Raw genomic sequence first — 23,633 nt, 5'->3', positions numbered from 1 at the left:
TAATCGCTTCTCGAGTGCCTAAACCGTCTGTGTTCTTGGCTATGGTGATGTAGTGTTTGTGTTTGTGTTAAAATGAGCGCGGCATTTGTCCATTTGAAAATGGATCGCGAAGAATAAACTTCGCAAATATACGAGCTTAGATAAAGGAATTGGCGGGGGATTCAAACTTACGGGGCCGCTGGAGGCGGCAATTGACGGGGAACTATATCGTCTACCTTATATTACTGCGTCCTAGTCAACACACTATTCTAGGAACACTACGCTAGTTGTATCGTTGGGCGATGAGGAGGCCTCGACATGCTGGTTATTTTACTGTGTGTGTTTTCAACAGTTCCAACCCCCCAGACTAAACGCCAAGATCATTTGGTATTGCACAATAACACAAGTTGCTGATTTGCAGTGTAGAGGACCCGGTACACTCCACACACGCACTCTCATCCAGCACTCGTGCCTGCTAGACTAGTACTCGTGCCTGCTGGACCAGTACTCATGCCTGCTGGACTAGCATTTGTGCCTGTGCCTGCTGGACCAGCACTCGTGCCTGCTGGACCAGCATTTGTGCCTGCTGGACCAGCATTTGTGCCTGCTGGACCAGTACTCGTGCCTGCTGGACCAGTACTCGTGCCTGCTGGACCAGTACTCGTGCCTGCTGGACCAGCACTCGTGCCTGCTGGACCAGCACTCGTGCCTGCTGGACCAGTACTCGTGCCTGCTGGACCAGTACTCGTGCCTGCTGGACCAGTACTCGTGCCTGCTGGACCAGTACTCGTGCCTGCTGGACCAGCACTCGTGCCTGCTGGACCAGCACTCGTGCCTGCTGGACCAGCACTCGTGCCTGCTGGACCAGCACTCGTGCCTGCTGGACCAGCACTCGTGCCTGCTGGACCAGCACTCGTGCCTGCTGGACCAGCATTTGTGCCTGCTGGACCAGCACTCGTGCCTGCTGGACCAGTACTCGTGCCTGCTGGACCAGTACTCGTGCCTGCTGGACCAGTACTCGTGCCTGCTGGACCAGTACTCGTGCCTGCTGGACCAGCACTCGTGCCTGCTGGACCAGTACTCGTGCCTGCTGGACCAGCACTCGTGCCTGCTGGACCAGCACTCGTGCCTGCTGGACAAGCATTACCATGAGTCCTGATCCGGCTTTCCTATTGCAGGGTTTATTTGTGGTTCAGTAGGCTTGGGTTATGTTCTCAATACTCTCTTGTCTCAGAGTGGTAGATACGCACTGGCTGGGTTATCATATTTCCCGTCAGCTGAGAAATGTTTGGTGGCTTAGTATATTGTTGATGCACGCCGTTGATGACTCGTCAGCTGACACGTTTGTCGGGTTGCTACACTATTGATTCATCAGCTGACACATGTTTGTTGGGTTAGTACAGTGTTGAATATCATCACATAACATGCTTAATGACAACACCGTGTTAGCTTCCTCATATGTTATGCTGGGGAAGGTTAACACCGTTATCTAACGTTAGACAAGGTGGTTGGCCCACGTTAACACTGTCGTATCTCTCGTCAAATAACATGCTTAATGGGGAAACACTTTGTTATATTCCGTCACATAACATATTTGGCCTGAGTTACCGCGTTGTGTTGCTTCACGCAACACGTTTGGTGAGTTTTTATTGTTAACTCCCGTTGATGAGTTAGCGCGCTATCATTCGCCACATGAAATGTTTATTGGGTCAGTTTATAGCCGTCTCTTGTCAGCTTACATGTGTATTTGTTCAGTACAGAGTCGTCTCGTGGCTACTAACTTGTGTATAAGGTTGGACGGCATTGTTTTCCCTGACATAATACAGAGTTGGAAAGTTAGCCTAGCACATTGTTGCATTAGATCTGATGATTTAGAATGTTACTTCCGTCTTGATTGGTTAGGTCATTGTTAATTTCCATTAGCTAGCATGTATTGACAATGAATAGTTTTATCATAAACAAAATTCTAGATTTTTAAATATTTCGTTGGGGGTAAAATAAACTTCAAAAATATCACTTGGAAGTAAGTGAACCCGACAACCTTACTTCTCAGTCGCTTGGATGACAGCCTTGATCTTTCATTTAAGTGCATCAGCTGACCCTTACCCCGTGCTGGCACAGACTAAACTTAGTACAATCACACATTGTTGGCAGTGTAGTTCCAGTTCTGCCTGAAGGGTTCAAACTTAATTCAAAGCTGTCAATATCTTTCGAGGTTTGTCTTGAGTTATATAATTGCAATAATAATAATATTCATGAAAAAATATTCCATATAAGAATCATAATTAATGTGTAGTAAGTTTTGGAAACTTGAATTCCATCAAGGTTACAGAGAGTGCTGAATCATTAACTTAAGTGCCATTTAGTAATCTGTTTCTTTAATTATTCAATGGTCAGATACATTTGAAATGACGAACTTGACGAATTCAAATGTCAAATGAAAAGTTAACAACATATTAGACTTGTACGTCTGTCACGGCCTTGAAGTTGTGAAGTAGCTTATAATCTGTAGAACGGTAGGCTAACAGTCAAACGGAATGCCCTTAGCTTTTTACCCTCCGCATGACGTCATGGGTTAAAGCCAACTGCCTTTTGGAGGAAGTAGTGAAGATACAGCACCATATCGGACCTCTGGTTACCGTGTGAACTGCATTAATAATAACGATTATTACAAGTGTTGTAATCACCACCAGTGTTACTTACAACTACAGTACTGTGAATATCATCACCAGTGTTACTACTGTGAATATCATCAGTGTTACTACTGTGAATATCATCACCAGTATTACTACTACTGTGAATATCATCAGTGTTACTACTGTGAATATCACCAGTGTTACTACTACTGTGAATATCATCAGTGTTACTACTGTGAATATCACCAGTGTTACTACTACTGTGAATATCATCAGTGTTACTACTGTGAATATCATCACCAGTGTTACTACTGTGAATATCACCAGTGTTACTACTACTGTGAATATCATCAGTGTTACTGCTACTGTGAATATCATCAGTGTTACTGCTACTGTGAATATCATCACCAGTGTTACTACTGTGAATATCATCACCAGTGTTACTACTGTGAATATCATCAGTGTTACTACTACTGTGAATATCATCAGTGTTACTACTACTGTGAATATCATCAGTGTTACTACGGTGAATATCATCAGTGTTACTACTACTGTGAATATCATCAGTGTTACTACTACTGTGAATATCATCAGTGTTACTACTACTGTGAATATCATCAGTGTTACTACTACTGTGAATATCATCAGTGTTACTACTACTGTGAATATCATCAGTGTTACTACTACTGTGAATATCATCAGTGTTACTACTACTGTGAATATCATCAGTGTTACTACTACTGTGAATATCATCAGTGTTACTACTACTTTGAATATCAGTGTTACTACTATGAATATCATCAGTGTTACTACTATGAATATCATCAGTGTTACTACTACTGTGAATATCATCAGTGTTACTATTACTGTGAATATCATAAGTGTTACTACTGTGAATATCATCACCAGTGATTACTACTACTGTGAATATCATCATCAGTGTTACTACTGTGAATATCACCACTAGTGTTACTACTATGCTAATATCACCAATGTTACTATTACTGCTGAGATCACCACCTGTGTTACTACTAATACTACTCTGAATATCATCGCCAGTGTTACTACTACTGCCAATATCACCATTTGTGTTACTACTACTGCCAATATCACCATTTGTGTTACTAGTAGTACTATCGTTATCAATGTTATTGCGCTTAGATTATCAGTTTGTCCTTTTCGTGAACCAGGGGAGTGCGTACAGCCTAATACAACCATGAATACAATCACTCCAGATCTCTTCCCTCCATCATATCCCAATTTCACATAAGTTATCCTTTTTTTTAAATCAATTATACTTTTATAATTTATTTTAAACCTAGAAGGGGTACTACCTCTAGTGCAAGTGTAGGGACCCATAGCCTCGGAGAAGAAAATAAAGAGTACTCAGAGAAGACCTTGTGGATCCTCACTGAACACTTTGATATTTTCTTCTCCTACCACCCCTATTCTTTTGGTATGTGTGTATATATATCTAACTTTATTTGAAAATGTCATTACACAAATATAATTGATTATATATTTTTATATAATACTCTCCACGCGAGTTGAAAATAAATAAATACCTATATTGTCAACTGCAGTCTTGTGAATAATAGAATAGGTTATTATCGGCCAGCAAATCAAAAACTATAAAAACTATATAAACTCTGCTCTAGTTTGAGTTACAAGCAACACACAGTAATCAGTGAGATGGATCAGGTTGTTGCTGAAGCTGATATGTTCCTTATACATTGAAATTGAAATAAGTTTATTGAGGTAAAATACACACAAAGGGATGAGGTAGCTCAAGCTATTCTCACCCCGTTCAGTACATCGTGTTAATACATACATATAAACACATCACAAACAATAAACATATTACCAAACATTCTGAGAGGTAAACATCTACATTTCCTACTTCCTTATACATGTGTTGCAGAGTACTCACTCCACTGCCACATTTGAAAAGTCAAATTACCCCTGCATTATATAAAAGTACCTTGAAATATATCCGGTAATTTGCGGCTTCAAATTACGGTATTTGAAGGGGGGAAAGTTGCTGGAATTTTTAGAACTCACTGTTGTTGCTTTTGTTTGTATTGTTATTGCTGTTCCTGGGATTGGTTTATTGTGATTATTATATAGTGTATATAATCCTTATATATATATATATATATATATATATATACAGTATTTGAAAACGTATAACCAAGAAGGAAAAATTTAACTAAGTTAGTTGAGCGCTTTCGTGCTAATCAACACATTATCAAAAGTATATTTTTGATGATGGCTTGATTTACAGGAAAGCGCTCAAGTAACTTCTTGTTTAATTTTCCCTTCGTGGCTATACGTCTTCAAATTATTGATCACGTGTTAATTAAGTTCTTCGTGATTTTTACACACACACACACACACTACTGTGTGTGTGTGTGTGTGTGTGTATCTATCTATCTATCTATCTATCTCCTGAGGCACATATAAATAGGATAACGACAGCAGCGTACTCTACACTGGCAAAAGTTAGAACATCATTCAGAAACCTAAGTAAGGAGGCATTTAGGGCGCTTTACACTGCCTACGTGAGGCCAGTCTTAGAGTATGCCGCCTCATCATGGAGTCCCCATCTGAAGAAGCATATAATGAAACTGGAAAAGGTTCAGAGGTTTGCAACGAGACTCGTCCCAGAGCTACGAGGGATGGGGTATGAGGAGCGCCTGAGGGAACTGTGCCTTACGACACTAGAAAGAAGAAGGGAGAGGGGGGACATGATAGGAACGTATAAGATACTCAGAGGGATTGACAGAGTGGACATAGACGAAATGTTCACACGGAATAGTAACAGAACGAGGGGACATGGATGGAAGCTTGAAACTCAGATGAGTCACAGAGATGTTAGGAAGTTTTCTTTTAGCGTGAGAGTAGTGGGAAAATGGAATGCACTTCAGGAACAGGTTGTGGAAGCAAATACTATTCATAATTTTAAAACCAGGTATGATAGGGAAATGGGACAGGAGTCATTGCTGTAAACAACCGATGCTCGAAAGGCGGGATCCAAGAGTCAGTGCTCGATCCTGCAGACACAACTAGGTGAGTACAACTAGGTGAGTACACACACACACACACACACACACACACACACACACACACACAAACAAACACATTAGTGTATGTGAAGTCACACTCATATATAAGAATATATATATATATATATATACACACTATATTTATGAGGAAGTCATGGTCATTGTGTGGGGTCACCCGCTGGGGTCACGACGGTCCTCAGGTCGACCCCAGAAATCGTTAGGTCTTCCTTTTTATCACGACTTTTGTTAGGACAAAGCTAGAATATGCAGTGGTTGTGTGGTGCCCATATCTTAAGAAGCACATCAACAAACTGGAAAAGGTGCAAAGACATGCTACTAATTGGCTCCCAGAACTGAAGGGCAAGAGTTGGTGGCATTAAATATGCCAAAATTAGAAGGCAGAAGATAAAGAGATGATATGATCACTACGTACAAAATAGTAACAGGAATTGCTAAAATTGATAGGGAAGATTTCCTGAGACCTGGAACTTCAAGAACAAGAGGTTATAGATTTTAACTAACTAAACAAAGATGCCGAAGGAATGTAAGAAAATTCACTTTCGCAAACAGAGTGGTAGATGGTTGGAACAAGTTAGGTGAGAAGGTGGTGGAGGCCAAGACCGTCAATAGTTTCAAAGTGTTATATGACAAAGAGTGCTGGGAAGACGGGACACCACGAGCGTAGCTCTCATCCTGTAACTACACTTAGTTAATTACACATACACACATACAGGTGCTGGCTGGCTGAGTGGACAGCACTCTAGACTCGTGGACCTAGGGACCTGGGTTCGATCCCGGAAGCCAGCGGAAAAACAAAAGGGCAGTTTCCTTCACCCTGATGCTCCTGTTACCTAGTAGTAAATAGGTACCTGGGAGTTAGACAGCTGCTACGGGCTGCTTCTTGGGTGTGTGTGCGTGTGTAGAAGTATATGTAGTAGACATAATAGAGGAAAAAATAGATCGGTTAGAAAGGCGGGGTCCAAGAATGAATAGCTCGATTCTTCAGGCACAAATAGTAAATACACACACACACACACACATATATATAAATACATATAATGCCATAAGATTAAGGTACTGATGCATGGTATCATTTTTGGGCCTATACAAGCTGAGGACCTGTTGAGTGGTTGGTATCCACGCCTGAGACCCCGCCCTCCTTCCCGGCCGTCGCGCAAGATGGCGTGGGTCGCGCCTGTGCAAGTGAAAGTGTCTTAACTGCTGCAGAATTTTAATCGTGTTCTTGTGCGTGTGCGCGTGCATGCGTGCACGTGTGTGTATGTATATTTGTGCTTGCAGAATCAAGCTATTAGCTCTTGGACCCCACCTTTCTAACCAATCAATTTGTCCTCAATTATATCTTCTATATATATTTCTCTCTTACGCGCACGCACACACACATCCCCAGGAAGCAGCCCGTAGCCGCTGTCTAACACCCAGGTACCTATTTACTGCTAGGTGAAGAGGGTCATCAGTGTGAAAGAAACTCAGATCATTTGTTTCTGCCTTGGCCGGGAATCGAACCCGGGCCCTTAGGACTATGACTCCCGAGCGCTGTCCACTCACACAACCGCTGTCCGCGGTTGTGTACTCACCTAGTTGTGCTTGCGGAGGTTAAGCTCTGGCTCTTTGGTCAGGGTGTGTGTGTGTGTGCGAGTGATTTTTTTTAATTATCAGGGGAAAACGCCAAGCCGTTGCGACTTTATAGCACTTGGAAGGGGTCAGCATAAGGATTTGAGATGGGACGGGGGGAAGGAATGGTGTCCAACCACTTGGATGGTCGGGGATTGAACGTTGACCTGCAAGCGAGGCCACCGCTCTACCGTCCAGCTCAAGTGGCTGGACTATGTGTGAGTGAGAGCCCGTGTACTAGATCCTCTACTTGAATGTAAGAGTGATTTTCAGTTTTAAATTAGTGACTTTTCATCATTGCACCACAGGTCGTTTCAGAGCAAATACAAGTTCCATAGAAAGTAATACATATAAAGGTAGATGACTGAGATTGGTTATGTTGTTGGAGAGGCAGTACATGTGGACCATGACAGACACGTCACAGTGATGCCTCTACTTGGGCTTTATATAAACTCGAAAAAATTACATTTATTACGTAAACGTTATAAAAAAAATTGTTACAGTAAGCTCCTGCGTTGAGTTATACAGCCTTAGGAGCAAATCATGGAATATGCTTAATACTGTACTTAATATTTATACATCCTATAAAATAACTAAAAGAATAAATACAATACTAAAATAGATAAAGTAATAAAATGCCTAAAATGCAATCAGAAATCTTAATACGATATACAAAAAAATAATCGGTATACGTATATACAAAATAAATAAATAATATTAAAGTGTACAACAGGCTGGTTACATTCAATATAAAAACAGTAAATACAAGTAAGATATAACTATATTGTACTATCATATATTTAAAAGCTAAATATTCTTGCATATACCATATGTTGTAGCTAATACTTTTATGCCACATAAATATTTCTATAATATTCAAATATATTCCAGATGTACCGTAAGATCTCTGGAGGCATCTTAAGCATTTAAAAATAACTGCTTGTATATAAAATATTTCTTGAGACAAAACGTAAACACCTCGAGTCCTGGAGACATTCTTAAGGTGGAAGTGCCGGCCAATGTGTTGTTGCGACGTGTGGATGAACAGTTGTGTTAAGAAACAAGAGGATATCTGAATTTTTGGTAATTCTGAGCAATTGTTTTCTGTTGCATGTAATTAGTGAATATATTAGGGTGAGAGAGGCGAGTGAAAGTGTTGATATGAAGGAAGTTTGAGCGCAGTAACTGATAAGTGATCTAATTTCTTTCTGAAGGTTATTATCCTTGTTACATTCTTGTGGGATATGTGCTATATGCTTTATGAGTATGAAAATGGGTAGCGCTATGGGTGGAAAACCACAGACAGTGATTAACAGATAAGATTGTCATGATAAAATATTGAGCCATACAATTTATTATTAACATCGTTATTAACAAAATTAATGTACAGTTTTCCCTGATCTGAGTAATTTAATTAGGACCTATTATAGTGAGGCTGATGCTCGTATTCACTGTCACACAGGACAAAGGCCTCCGAGAAGAAAATAAAGAGTACCCAAAGAAGACCTTGTGGATCTTCACCCACCCTATTCTTTTTGTGTGTATATATATATATATATATATATATATATATATATATATATATATATATATATATATATATATATATATATATATATATATATGTCGTACCTAGTAGCCAGAACGCACTTCTCGGCCTACTTTGCAAGGCCCAATTTGCCTAATAAGACAAGTTTTCCTGAAATAATATATTTTCTCTAATTTTTTTCTTATGAAATGATAAAACTACCCATTTCATTATGTATGAGGTAAATTTTTTTTATTGGAGTTAAAATTAACGTAGATATATGACCGAACCTAACCAACCCCACCTAACCTAACCTAACCTATCTCTATAGGTTAGGTTAGGTTAGGTAGCCTAAAAAGTTAGGTTAGGTTAGGTTAGGTAGGTTAGGTAGTCGAAAAACAATTAATTCACGAAAACTTGGCTTATTAGGCAAATCGGGTCTTGCATAGTAGGCTGAGAAGTGCGTTCTGGCTACTAGGTACGACATATATATATATACATATATATATATATATATATATATATATATATATATATAAATAATAATGCAAAAAGGTGCTTAAAGGTTATGGATCTCTTGAAAAACACAACAATGGGAAACATTGATGAATGTCACAGACGGGTTCGATCATTGTTGCAAGTCAAACACTTCTTCGAATTCCTCTGAAGTTGGAGTAGTGCCCAAGACGCAACAGGCATTTCCCCTCTGAATCGCAACACTGAGGCGCTGGAACAAGAAACTTTTTGCTCTCTGGTCTTTTGTAGCGCTGATCAATTTGTCCCCCAATTCCTTCAGGAACTTCAATGCACATTTTCCCCACGAACCGAGGGTCTCCGAGCCGATCGGAACAAAGCTGTAGCAGTGTGCTAGACCTCTGTATTTAATAATTTTCTGCGATTCCCCGAAAGAAGCAGCACCACCGCTTTCACGTGTGCTGTAGTGGAGGTAGGTACTGGCCAGTGTGGCAGCGCACGTGTAGTCCCATACCACTTGCTTACCATCCTTCCAAGGTAGCAAGGTGACCTAATCAGGGCGCTTCTGAGGGTCGTTAGGTCTGGATGAGTGTGGTTCTCTTTGTGCCGGGCAGCGGGCTGTGGCGAGGCTCCTCTTGATGATGTCGTTGACTTCTTCATGTCTTGCAATTTTATATATATATATATATATATATATATATATATATATATATATATATATATATATATATATATATATATATATATATCTTACTTTATTTTAAAATTGCATTACACAAAAAGGGTTACAACATCGGTTACATGCAGGGTATAAGGCTACTTGTCACAGGTTGTAGAGTTCCTCCAGCTCCTCAGATGGCGGGCAGGAACCATGGATGCAGGGAGCATTTCTTCTCTGGATCGCCACTGTACTACTGTATATGACAATGTCAGACCACGAAGGAAGGATTAAGACAGAAATTTCCTTAAGTACTTTCGTATTTAATAATACTTTCGTATTGTTAAATACGAAAGTACAATTCTCAAGGAAATTCGTCTTGATCCTTCCTTCGTGGTTTGACTTTGGTTATAGTCTACATCAGACATTATCCATATTTCAGTTTACGATTTTGTAAATTCAACTTTCTGTTGTTAATTGCCACACAAGGCAGGAACGTATTCGTGAGAGATGCATCATAAAACAAATCTTGTTCTTCATTATTTAAAATGAACAAATAAATTCAGGATAAATTGTTAGGATGTCTTGTACAATAGGCGAGGATGTCTAAAATCTTTTACAGTTTCACATTCAATAATGTAGTGTTGACGTGAATAATTTAATGGTTTGTCACAGAGTTTACAAGCTGAGTATTCTGGTAGTGGCTCCGCTTTATTAAGTTGCCAGATGTGCCTATAGCCAAGGCGAATTTGCCCAGTGACTTACTACATCACATTGTCTGGTCCGATTACTGTGCTGAACATACAAGTACCTATTTTTACAACAGTTGACATTGCTTTTAATACTACAGCTTTCAGGTTTTTGGGCATTTCCTAGTTCTTCTAAATCTGAACCACTCTTTAATTTGTATGTTTTAATAATTGCATTAGATGGTCCTAAGTCATAGTCCGTGTTTTCTTTCCTGCTTGCCTCTCTTGCAAGTCGAACTACAAAGTCATGCTTTCCATTCCAAATATGGGATGGGATCTACACAAATTTTATACAATAGTCATTATCATTGGCAAAAATCACATTCCTTTTAATATTACAAGCTACTTCAGACATAAATTCTGATTAGTTATTTAAAGACCGCAGAGCACTTTTAGTCACAAAATATCACTCTACTTCCATTGAGCTTAAAGTGCTCAGTGGCTAGATAAATATCCAAGAGCTCAGTTTGTGTTGTGCTTGCTAAATCGTTCAATTTCTGCATGCTAATTATGTTGCTGTTTTAGAGTCAGCTGCTGTGAACAAAAGGTTTCAAGTAGCACGGGCTATGGTGAGCCCTTAGTGGGTTTACCTGGCACAGGAGCGGGGCTGTAATTATGATTGATTGATAAAGATTAGGTCATCGAAGAGGTGGCACGGGCATGAATAGCCCGTAAGTGTAATTATGATCGTTGTTTTATATTCAGCTACTCAGAACAAAGAGTTCCAAGTAGCACGGGCTATGGTGAGCCCGTAAGTGGAGGCTCTTTGGAGCCATTATCTGTATCAATAGCTGATACTATTGATACTAGAGATCTGGGGAAATTATTATTTGATTGATAAAGATTAAGCCACCCAAGAGGTGGCACGGGCATGAATAGCCCGTAAGTGGTACAATTTTTTGTTCAGTAATTCTTTTCAGTATTCTAAGGTCGCATTTAATCCTCAAGCTGCTATCGCGGAGAGGATACTGTTGTTGTTATAGATTCAGCTACTCGGAACTAGTTCCAAGTAGCACGGACTATGGTGAGCCCGTAACTTACCTGGCACAGGAGCGGGGCAAGAAGCACGGGCTATGGTTAGCCTCGTGGACGGGAGATGTCTGGGGAGGATACTGCTTGGCAGTCTTTATGAGGGTGTCCAGCTGCTGGACACCTTTTTTGACCAGGAGATTGGCTGAAATTATGATCATAGCAGCCTTATATACTGCACATGCACAACCGGCTCTACCTGTGCTCAGAACCATCAGCAAAGGCATAGAATTCAGTTTGAGACTTTTAAGATGACTGGCAATAGCTTCTAGTGTTCTGCATCTCATAATTTCCGAGTTATAGGTTTACTTTAAGCTGATAGGTGTATAATGTATAGATACGTACACATTTTTCTAAGGGAATGAGATCTAAAAGGAGCATACCATCGCTTCACACAACTAGCCTTAAAGTTCTCTCTTCTACTTCACTACTTCTTCTCCTATGCGCTTTATTTACACATAATCGCTTCCTTATTTATAATGTCTACCTATCTTTTTTTGCTCTTTATTTCACCACACCCACCCTCAGTCTAATACATTTAACACCACTTATCATCATTCATTCGTATAATAAGGTTGAATCCCTCTCAAAACTACAAACTTATATTGACTGACATCTGCATTGCGCATCTTCCATAACATTTTCATTGCTAATTCTATCCTCCTATCACCACAATTGAACATTTTTATAGCTAATTCTATCCTCCTATTACCACAATTGAACATTTTTATAGCTAATTCTATCCTCCTATCACCACAATTGAACATTTTTATAACTAATTCTATCCTCCTATCACCACAATTGAAAATTTTTATAGCTAATTCTATCCTATCACCACAATTGAACATTTTTATAACTAATTCTATCCTCCTATTACCACAATTGTATGTCACATTGTCCATTCCTACTGCATTGTTGGAAGTCTCTTGATGCGTCACTCTTGTGCGGTGATGGCAGTGGGTTTTGGGAACAAGGAATACACGCAAAGTATCCAGGATTTATTCAGGATATCCATGATATCCAGGATTTGTGATGAGCGAAGATCGCAAGGGTGATCCCGTAAAATTTATATAAATATAAATCCATATTTATAACAAATAACCAAGTAATTTTATTTGGTAGAAACTTGACAAAGGATAGCTAAGGTACTCAGTGTATATACACTATATTGAATATAAATATACTAATATAAATATCAATTTATATTACTATGTAAATTTAATATAAATAAACAGGAAATTATAAGAGAGATATACCCCCGTACTCCCACATGCCCGCATTATTTCCTTCACTGCTTAGCCTCGACAGTGTCTCACGTCCGCAGGTTTAGGCTAGAGTATTGTTCCTTACCAACCTGTCCTCTTACTAAGAACGTCGCATTTCGATCGTATGCGTTACATAAGGCCAAAAATTGTCGTACTAGAAAATAGAAGCGGCTGGCGAAAGTGACGTGCTGTCCTGTTTTCTGTTTTGGGTCCTCTGGTAGGTTAGGAGAGACCACTTTAAGTTGACCGTTTTCTTGACGTTGGGAAACTTTAGGAGGATGGGCTGTCCTTACAGCCCTAGTCACATCTCTTCCTATCTTAGTTTCACTAATTATATCATATTCTTCCTACGCATATCTTGTTGATAAATACATTTCATACTTCCTATTTATAATTTATTATTCCTGATTATATCTGCCTAATAATATCTCATTCGTCCTAAACATGGCCCCCAATCACTTGCACGGGTCGGTACAGCCACGACCTCGCTTCTTGCAGGTCGGCGTTCGGTTCCCGTTTGTCCAAGTAGTTGGGCACCGTTTCTTCCCTCTGTCCTATCCTAGATCCTTGCCCTCAAATCCCTTTCATGTGCTATAGTCTGAATGGCTTACCACTTTCTCTTGATAATTAACTTGTCCTAACCATATATTATTCCTACACAAACATTATTCTTCCTAACCTGGGCTTTTCATTGAACCAGGCGTTCTCAACGAACAAGTCACGGTTTACCCTGACTTAATCTTATTTTAACTTGGCTTGCATATATATATTCCACTTCTGTCAGTTACACAACTCAGGCATTTAAACTGGTCGGTCACTTGGAAGACTTCCATCTTTACCTGTATGTCACAGCTCTCTCTCTCTCTCTCTCTCTCTCTCTCTCTCTCTCTCTCTCTCTCTCTCTCTCTCTCTCTCTCTCTCTCTCTCTCTCTCTCTCTCTCTCTATTATATATATACTGTATATGACAGTGTCAGACCACGGAGGAAAATTGAAACAGGAATTTCCTTAAGTACTTTCGTATATTAATACATCTTCAGAAGGAGTGTATTAATAGGAAGGAGTGACTCTTTCTGAAGATGTACTAATATACGAAAGCACTTAAGGAAATTCCTGTTTTAGTTTTCCTCCGTGGTCTGACACTGTTAAATTTTTAATCACGTGTTCATTTTCGTGATTTACACACACACACACACACACACACACACACACACACACATATATATATATATATATATATATATATATATATATATATATATATATATATATATATATATATATATATTAGTATATTTTGGTAGCAGTCTTTCTTGTAAACATATGTTGTTGAATATGACCTAAAAGGTAAGATTAATAATTCTAACCCGAATTTTCTCAATATTCCTTATGTTTTTCTTCACTGTCGGTGGTAATTGAGCGGAATTCTGTGTTGAGCTTCACTTACGAGATGGAGAATAATGGGAAGCTGCCCTTTCTGGATGTAACAGTCACGGAAAAGATCGGAGACTTCCACACTGCAGTCTACACTAAGGAAACCAACATAGGAATGTGCCTCAATGCCAAGAGTGACTGCCCAGACAGGTACAAGAGGAATGTTGTCAACGCTTATGTCGACCGTGCTCTCAGCCACAGCTCAGATTGGAAGCAAGTCGATGAAGAACTCTGTAGGGTAAGGCAGGTCCTAGTCAACAACGGCTTCTCTAACGGTTTCATTGAAGACATCATAAATAGAAAGGTGAAACGCCATACAACCTCTGAAGAGTCAACCAACACAACACTTGTAACCCCTATTAGACTATTTTACAGGAACTTCTTTTCGACGGCTCATAAAACAGAGGAAAGGGTCCTGAAAGATATTGTTGATAGGAACGTTATCCCAACAGACAGAAATCAGAAAATACAATTGACAATTTATTATAAAACCAAAAAAACGGTAAATCTACTCGTGAAAAACTCTCCAGATACCAAGCAGAACGCCTTAAAGGAGACCAACGTCGTCTATGCCTTTAAATGCCCACTTGGGGACTGTAAGCCCCAAAGAACTCAGTATATAGGCAAGACAACGTCTCTTTCCTGGCGATTAACAATACATAAGCAACAGGGCTCCATCAAGGAACATATAATCTCTTCTCACAACCAGACCATCACCAGAGAAATCTTAACAAACAACACAGAAATCATCGATAGGTACAGCGATAGCAGGCGGCTTGACATCAGCGTGGCACTACACATCAAAAAGTCAACACCAGCAATCAACAGCCAATTAATGCACAACTACATTCTACCTACTTCAAGACCCCGAACCAATATGGAAGCAGCAAGAGGAAGTATGGGCCAATAGACCTTCTGCAGTTACTTCCATTCATATGTTCACTTAAACAATTTATACCCATTGTTTCGTGTTATGTCTTGTGTTTGTCACCTCACCCAAAACTTTTGTACCATGTCACCTCATCCAATAGAGTATAAGTACGAAGAATTTGAGGGTAAATTAAGTCTTTGAAAATGTAATACGAATTACGAAACGCGTTCAGGCGTCAGACAATTATAAAATGAATTTTGGAGATTTGTTATTTTTATTACCACCGACAGTGAATAAAAACATAAGAAATATTAAGAAAATTCGGGTTAGAATTATTATTCTTACCTTTTCGGTCATATTCAACAACATATATATATATATATATATATATATATATATATATATATATATATATATATATATATATATATATATATATATTATGGAGAGAGAGAGAGAGAAAGATTGTGGCTGACTTTGTTTAGGTGAGGACTCTCAGTAGCTTCATGTAATTTGTTTTAAGACAAGTGGAGAGGCTAGACCACGTAGAGGGTTGGGGTGGGAGGGATGAATGAGGAGGATAGAAAAGGAGAATGCCTAGAAGGAATTTGTATATTTTTTTTAATTCTTATGGTTATATTCGCATAGGAGAGCTGGGGGTACCTTTCTGGAGCCCTGGTGCTATCGAAGGATAAATAGTTTATGGAGAAAGTGGGGTTATGGAGGGGGACGCGTGCTGGCCACCAGTGTCAGGTGGGGTCCAGCTCTCACCACCTGTGCCTGTACTCGGCACTCTCTCCTTACTTAATTGTACCGTTACTTGCAGTAGTACTCGGACCCAAATATCATTGGTCATGCAGTTCTGCTAGTCCCTCACTCCTCACTCTTATCAACACTGAGAACGTCTCATGCACCCTTTTTTTTTATCCTTGATCACATTATTTCCCCTGGGCATGTACTATGGGTTTTGTACATGGACTTCACTAAGCCGTAGAGAGTAAATGTTTTAGTCATGTAGCTCCTGCCTCATATAGCCTGCAACGCCTACAGTGTTAGGCTTCCAGATGTCTTCTGCATGATTTTATTTCAGTCATCAGACATTCTTGTGTTTTACAGTGCGAAGGCGTAACTTAATATAATACAGGATACACTTACTATATACTCTATATTCTTACAAGTAAAAACAACATATTAACAAAACAAAACACCGTAGGCTTTATGACAGAAATCCATATCACAATAATATATGTATGCTACCTATAGGGTGTCAACAAAATTATAGACCTGCATAGTGACTAGGAAAACATATACAATTTAAGGAAACAATAGTCTGACTCGAATGGTTTGCTATCGCAGATGTTCAAAGGGTTCACCGTTAGCATCTAGACACTGCTGACCGAGGTGAACAGCGCGCCAAGCTTGCGCAAGGTTTCGGTCGTGACAGTTGCAAAGAAACGCTCAATTTCATACCCAGGTTGTTGAAATGCTTTGAGTTACAGGACAACTTATTGCTCAGGTTACCCCAGAGGTAAAGTCCGGTGTAGTTAAGAGGAACGTGTTGTGGTACTCTTCGACCCGCGGGGACACTCGTCCCTTGAACCAACACCAGGTAAACACAAGGTAAGGAAGACCCTCGTCCATTAGTCTGGAGAATTATTTTCCATTGTCGGGGACAGGAAGCATATTAGGTGCGTCTAGGCCAACTACTGACCTTTCCTACCGCAGTTGTCTAATCCCAGGTATCTACTTATTGCTAAGTGGGCAGAGGCTTCAGGTGAAATGAAGCGGATTCAAACGTCTCTGACCCGTCATAGGAATCGAAACCAAGACCTTTCTATTGTGATCCGGCAGCGCTTCAAGCTAGATCCTGATAATTAATTTCCTAGTTCTAGATGTATCACCTTACTGTGAATTTCCTGTAATTGTCTTCGTGATGATAATGGAATAATTGGTAGACTTTGTTTGCGGGGATGTTCCTGTTTGATACCTGTTTGATGGGGTTCTGGGAGTTCTTCTACTCCACAAGTCCGGCCCGAGGTCAGGCTTGACTTGTGAGAGCTTGGTCCGCCAGGCTGTTGCTTGGAGCGCCCCGCAGGCCGGGCTGGCCCACTGATTAGCACTACAGCCTAGGTGAATGGAAAGTAGTACTCATTTCTGCCTTAGTTTGGCGGTGGACAGACTACGCTACATAATAATCTGATAAATCAGATTGTTACTGTTTGTAGCCCACTAATAACAATACTTCTAGCTAGAAGGCTAATTCCATGTAGTATAATAACGAGGACTTCACTAAGCCGTAGAGAGTAAATTTTTTAATCATTCTTTCTATCCTTTTAATGACGGTAAGTTCTAACCAGTATTTACCTTCTGGGAAGCAAGAGACTGGAAGATTATGTTCTGCGGAAAGTTGCGCGTGTGTTAAGAGTTTGAGATGGAGCAAGTCTTCCCAGAAGTGGTGTTCACAGAAGTTGCATCTGGGAACTCCTCCTCCTCCTTCCTGCCGCCCGCCCACACCCAGTCTACCTGAAAACCACAAAACTTGTCGGCAATGCATGCGCATGTTGGCCTGTCGATTATTAACGATAATTTACAGTATGGCGATGTGTCGCTTACGGTGTTTCCCCGAGTTTTTTTTTTTTTTTTTATTATTATTTTCTACCACAGACGTGGCCACACATTTACAATGCTAACCAGCATATATACATTTTCTTCTGTCCTCCATGTGTTTGGTCCACCACCAACCATATATATTGTATTTACATGCACAAAATCATGTGTGTTTCATCTACAAAAGCACTTGAACATCACTCAAAAAATGTAAGATGAAACCTAATATAATTTTTTCCTCGTAAAATATGCGTGAACGATGGGTGCGTCCAGCGCGCCGTCCAATACGTTTCTCCGTCAGGTGGTCCAGCTCAGTGTTAGACCTGAACGCTGATATTAACGTTCTGGGCCGTTATTAGGGCCGTAGCCTCTTGAGAATTGTGACTAGTTAAAATTCATTCGAGCAGTTACAGTTGTTTATATCAGATTATATTCTTTACTTCGTGGTTTCTATATGATTAATGAACAGTGCACACGCACATTTATATATATATATATATATATATATATATATATATATATATATATATATATATATATACATACATACATATGGCAGTGTCAGACCACGGATGAAGAATTGAAACAGGAATTTCCTCAAGTACTTTCGTATATTAATACATCTTCAGAAGGAATGAATCATTCATTCCTTCTGAAGATGTATTATTAAAAGTAAAAAGGTTACCTCTGGTTGGATTCGTGGTGACCCTTAGCCTCGGAGATGAGAATATTTGACATTCGAGGCAGCCATTTTGGAACTAGAGTATGTACTTCTTCGGTGTCTTCTGCCACCCCCCTTTCTTTTATACTTTATTTAACAATACTAAACGGCTACAGAAACAGGAACAAAAATGTGTTTCTTGGAAGCTGCAGATTTCGTGGAGCTCATCGGATGCTGGACAAGAACCCAGGATATAATGGGCACTTCCTCTGTATAGACACACTGAGGCGCTGGCGCGTCAGATAATAAAGCTGGCCGCTGTAGGGTCTCATGTTATATCGACGAGTCTAGAACCCAGACTCTTGTGAAAGCTCCTAGCACTTTCTTCCACGTGCAGATGCTTACCTATCATGTGCCGGAATTACATCCACTTTCAAAACTTTTTCTCTCCGATTCCTGTAGTTGCCTTCCAGTTATGGAGTGACGCATTCTGGTCTTTTTTCTTCCTTTACCATCTTCATTACCTTACACGTATGTGTGTGTAGGTGTACTACTCACCTAGTTGTGCTTGCGGAGGTTCAGCTTCGTCTCTTTGATCCCGCCTCTCAACTGTCAATCAATCGGTGTAGATTCCTGAGCCTATTAGGCTCTATCATATCTACATTTGAAACTGTGTATGGAGTCTGCCTGTGTATTCACCTAGTTGTGCTTGCGGGGGTTGAGCTTTGCTCTTTCGGCCCACCTCTCAACTGTCAATCAATCAACTGTTACTAACCACTATTTTTTCACACATACACCCTGGAAGCAGTCCGTAACAGCTGTCTAACTCCCAGGTACCTATTTACTGCTAGGTAACAGGGGCATCGGGGTAAAAGAAACTCTGCCCATCTGTTTCCGCCGGCGCCGGGAATCGAACCCCAGACCACAAGAGTACGTATCCAGTGCTGTCCACTCAGTCAACAGCGTTCTGGCGCGGGTATCTTTGCAAACTCACCCGTAATAAATGATCACAGTTCATAACCGCTGTTCTGTAATGGAACTGAGCAAACGGACACATCACAGATGCAATCTAGCCCAATTAGAGCTTTATCCGGTTTCATTTTATCTAGCATTTAAAAGTTAAAAGTTGGTATTAAGCGCAGTGCCGATGGATTTCGGTATTTTATTTTTTGTAAATTGTGAAAAGGCTACCTCGCTAACCACAGGTGAAACTGGATATGGTAAAACTTTTACTTTTTCTGTAGAGGGAGTTAAAGTAAAGCATGAGTCACCAAGAAGCAGGTGTGAGTTAACAAGCAACTTGGGTGAGTATGAGCTAAGTTTCATCCTAGTTACTCACCCATCAGGTTACTCAGATCACATGTGGCTCATCTGAGTCACCTGTGAGTCACCAGGCCACCTCAGATGAGTAAAAGCCAGTCATCAAGAACAGAATCCTTTGTCGTGTCAATTCAGCAAATGATTCGTGATAATGTTAACGAAAAGTAAAGTGCTTTGAGAGCCTGATAAAGTTGATGAACATTAAAGTGTTTTGAAAGTATGATAAAGCTGATGAAAAGTAAAGTGCTTTGAAAACGTTAACTGGTGACATTCGAGGTCCCCCCGGCCTTATCAACAAATATCCAACTGAAGTCACCCGTTTGCTCTCTAAAGGAGCTAACTCCCACAGTGTGGAACTTAGCAAGTTTGTTGGACAACAAAAACAAAAGCGTGATCTGTTTTAGGCTGTGAGAACTGTTGTGTGTCTCGGGGCACAAGGCTTTGTAGCCGACAAAGCCTAGCGGCTGACTCGCCCACTAGGCTACCTCGGCGTTGGCCAAGACCCGATTTCTTAGTTTTATGGAGCTTAAATCTGACAATAATCTCATTGTGGTAACTTAGCGTTGTAGGAACACACACATCTACGACACATTGTGCTGAAGGTAGCACCCTACTAACACCCTACGTGTTAGTAGGGTGAGAAACAAGGGTGTTTCAGGTAAACTTACTCACAGTATGGCAAGCAAGGTGAGCCGGTATGACAGAGTTGCCAGATACACATTCCCAGGACACAGTGACCACATGGTGCTGCCTTGCTTCCGGTACGGCTCGAACATGTTATATTATATTGATTGTGGTATAAAATGGACGGCACAAACGTAAAATTAAATCACAAAATACAAATAATTAACCAATTAAAGACGGCAATAATTGGTGTAAAAATAGTAATGTTTAATAATCATAAAGTAGAAAGAATGTAACAAGACAAACACAGTTTGATAATGTGCACCATCACTCAGTCACTCACTCTCACACACACACACACACACACACACACACACACACACACACACACACACACACACACACACACACACACACACACACATACACACTCACACACACTCTCACACACACACACACACACACACACACACACACACACACACACACACACACACACACACACACACACATACACACTCACACACACTCACACACACACACACACACACACACACACACACACACACACACACACACACACACACACACACACACACACACATACACACTCACACACACACACACACACACACACACACACATACACACTCACACACACACACACACACACACACACACACACACACACACACACACACACACACACACACACGCCAGCTGATGAGGCAGTTGAAAGCTCAGTGATTATATCGTTGGAGGAAAGCATTCCACGTGGCTGGCGAGCAGACGAAGGATTAGGGTTAGGGGGGTATACACAGCGGGAAGTCTACCTCTCTTCTCCATGTATATATATAAAGTGCACTTTAGGCTTGAACTGTCTCTGGGACAAATGCATACTTGCTGATTTGTCAATAAGCTAGAGTGTTGGGCTTAATAAAGCTTTACCAACCGGAGTATGAGGCAGGAGTTGGGGAATGAGCCACAAATAGTTGGGGTGGGTTTGGTGGGGATGTTGTTTAGTGAGCAGAGGGAAGGGACAGCCATCTTTTGGTAGTTTTGGAGGTTACTACCTCCGCGGCCCGGTCTTTGTGTAGACATTCTGGTTGATGGCCTGATCACCAAGACTTCCTGGTGCGTGTATCCCAGAGTGTGGCGTATACACCAGTCTCGTTGATCAAATCTGTTCATTTTTTTTATTGGGTTTTGCACATTCTATCCGCCTCTGGGCCTTGTACGGAACTATTTCAATGCAAATTTGAACCAAACGCGAATGTTACCAAATGTACAGTAGATTATCTCCCTCACCTGAGTTTTAATAGTATACAGTTTGAGGGATTTTTAAGCTTTCCCAATAGTGTGTTTTATTTCATAGATTCGGGCAATGACAGCTAAAGTAGTGCACTATTCCTACCTAGTCATTGCTAGTGGTCCGAAAAGTATCATCACTAGCTTAGTAGGGGAAGACCCAGTGAAGTCCCTACTGACCCAGGTGTCAGTAGGCGTCTGACAGCTGGGTGGACAGCGCTTCGGATTCGTAGTCCTGAGGTTCCGGGTTCGATCCCCGGTGGAGGTGGAGACAAATGGGCAAAATGTTTATTTCACCCTGATGCACTTGTTACCTAGAAGTAAATAAATACCTGGGAGTTAGACAGATGCTACGGGCTGCTTACCGGGGGTTGTGTAACAAAAAAGGCCTGGTCGAGGACCGGGCCGCAGGGACGTTGAGCCCCGACATCACCTCAAGAATGCTTAGTATCTCTTGTTTGAAAAGATTGTATTATTCAGCTTATCATTTTACCTGCAGTTGTGATATTTATTTTATTGTACGCTTTACGCAAAGGTTTTCAGACCGGCTCACTGCCCTATCTTTCACGTTTCCCTGCAGATCTATGGTGTTGTTTAGCTGGGAATTATTGAGACTACGATTCCAGTTTTCGTTTAAAGTATCTCAGGAGCAGGAGGTTACGCAATTTTAGCGGTTTGCTGTGTCCTCCAGATGCTACTCTCATTAATGCTCTAAGACGCTTGAAGAGTATTACTTTTATATTGGGCAGGGTAGAGGCTTGACGTAGTGAGACAGTCAAGGTATTGTTGGAGGTCAATACCCTCTACACTAAGCCGGACATTGAATGTCTTCGTATTACCTCGAGGCATCGTCCACACCTCAATATCCACCACCACCACAACGACACAGCCGCCTCCACCACCACCACCACCACCACATAGCCGCCTCCACCACCACCACCACCACCACCACATAGCCACCTCCACTACCACCACCACATAGCCACCTCCACCACTCTAAAGGTCAGCATGCATTTAGAAAGGGAAAGTCGTGCCTGACAAACTTGACTGAGCTCTATGACAGAGGTAATAAAGTAAGACAATAAAAGGGAGAATGGGAATACTGGTGTATAAGATGGAGAGGCAGGTTGGGATAACCGGAGAAACATTTGAACTGGGTAAGGGAGTACCTGGACAGAAAACAGAGCTAGTCAGAGAGGAGGTATCAAGCTGGAGGAATATAACAAGTGGGGTTCCACAAGGCTCTGTCCTGAGCCCGATGCTGTACCTAATTTATGTGAACGAACTACCTGAGGGAGTGAGCTCATGTATGTCAATGTTTGTTGATGACGTAGATCTGATGAGGAATGTAAAAACAGAGGAGGACTGCAGGAAGTTACAGGAGAACCTTGACAAACCCGAGGAGTGGCCAAAGAAATGTTTTTTGGAATTCAAGCCCAACAAGTGTAAGGCAATGAAGAGGGGGAAAGGGAGAGAGGAGACCAGAAGTCATCCACGTCATACGACACACCACCATCACCCACACAGCCATCACCACCACCACCCACACAGCCACCACCATCACCCACATAGCCATCACCACCACCACCTCCCACACAGCCATCACCACCACCTCCCACACAGCCATCACCACCACCTCCCACACAGCCATCACCACCACCTCCCACACAGCCATCACCACCACCACCTCCCACACAGCCATCACCACCACCTCCCACACAGCCATCACCACCACCTCCCACACAGCCACCATGACCACCATGTATCAACCGTAAATGTTTTAGTGGTCTATGCT

General features: G+C 41.0%; 1 protein-coding gene across 1 annotated transcript in view; it reads left to right on the top strand.

Annotated features, from left to right (window-relative positions):
- The window catches only part of LOC123754004 (uncharacterized), a 152,615-nt gene that overhangs the window by 296 nt on the left and 128,686 nt on the right, over window positions 1–23,633 (top strand). The gene's annotated exons all lie outside the window — the stretch shown is intronic.

Source organism: Procambarus clarkii, chromosome 6, assembly GCF_040958095.1.
Source record: "Procambarus clarkii isolate CNS0578487 chromosome 6, FALCON_Pclarkii_2.0, whole genome shotgun sequence".
NCBI lineage: Eukaryota > Metazoa > Arthropoda > Malacostraca > Decapoda > Cambaridae > Procambarus > Procambarus clarkii.
The sequence above is the reverse complement of the archived record's forward strand: the minus strand, read 5'-3'. Positions and strand labels throughout refer to the sequence as shown.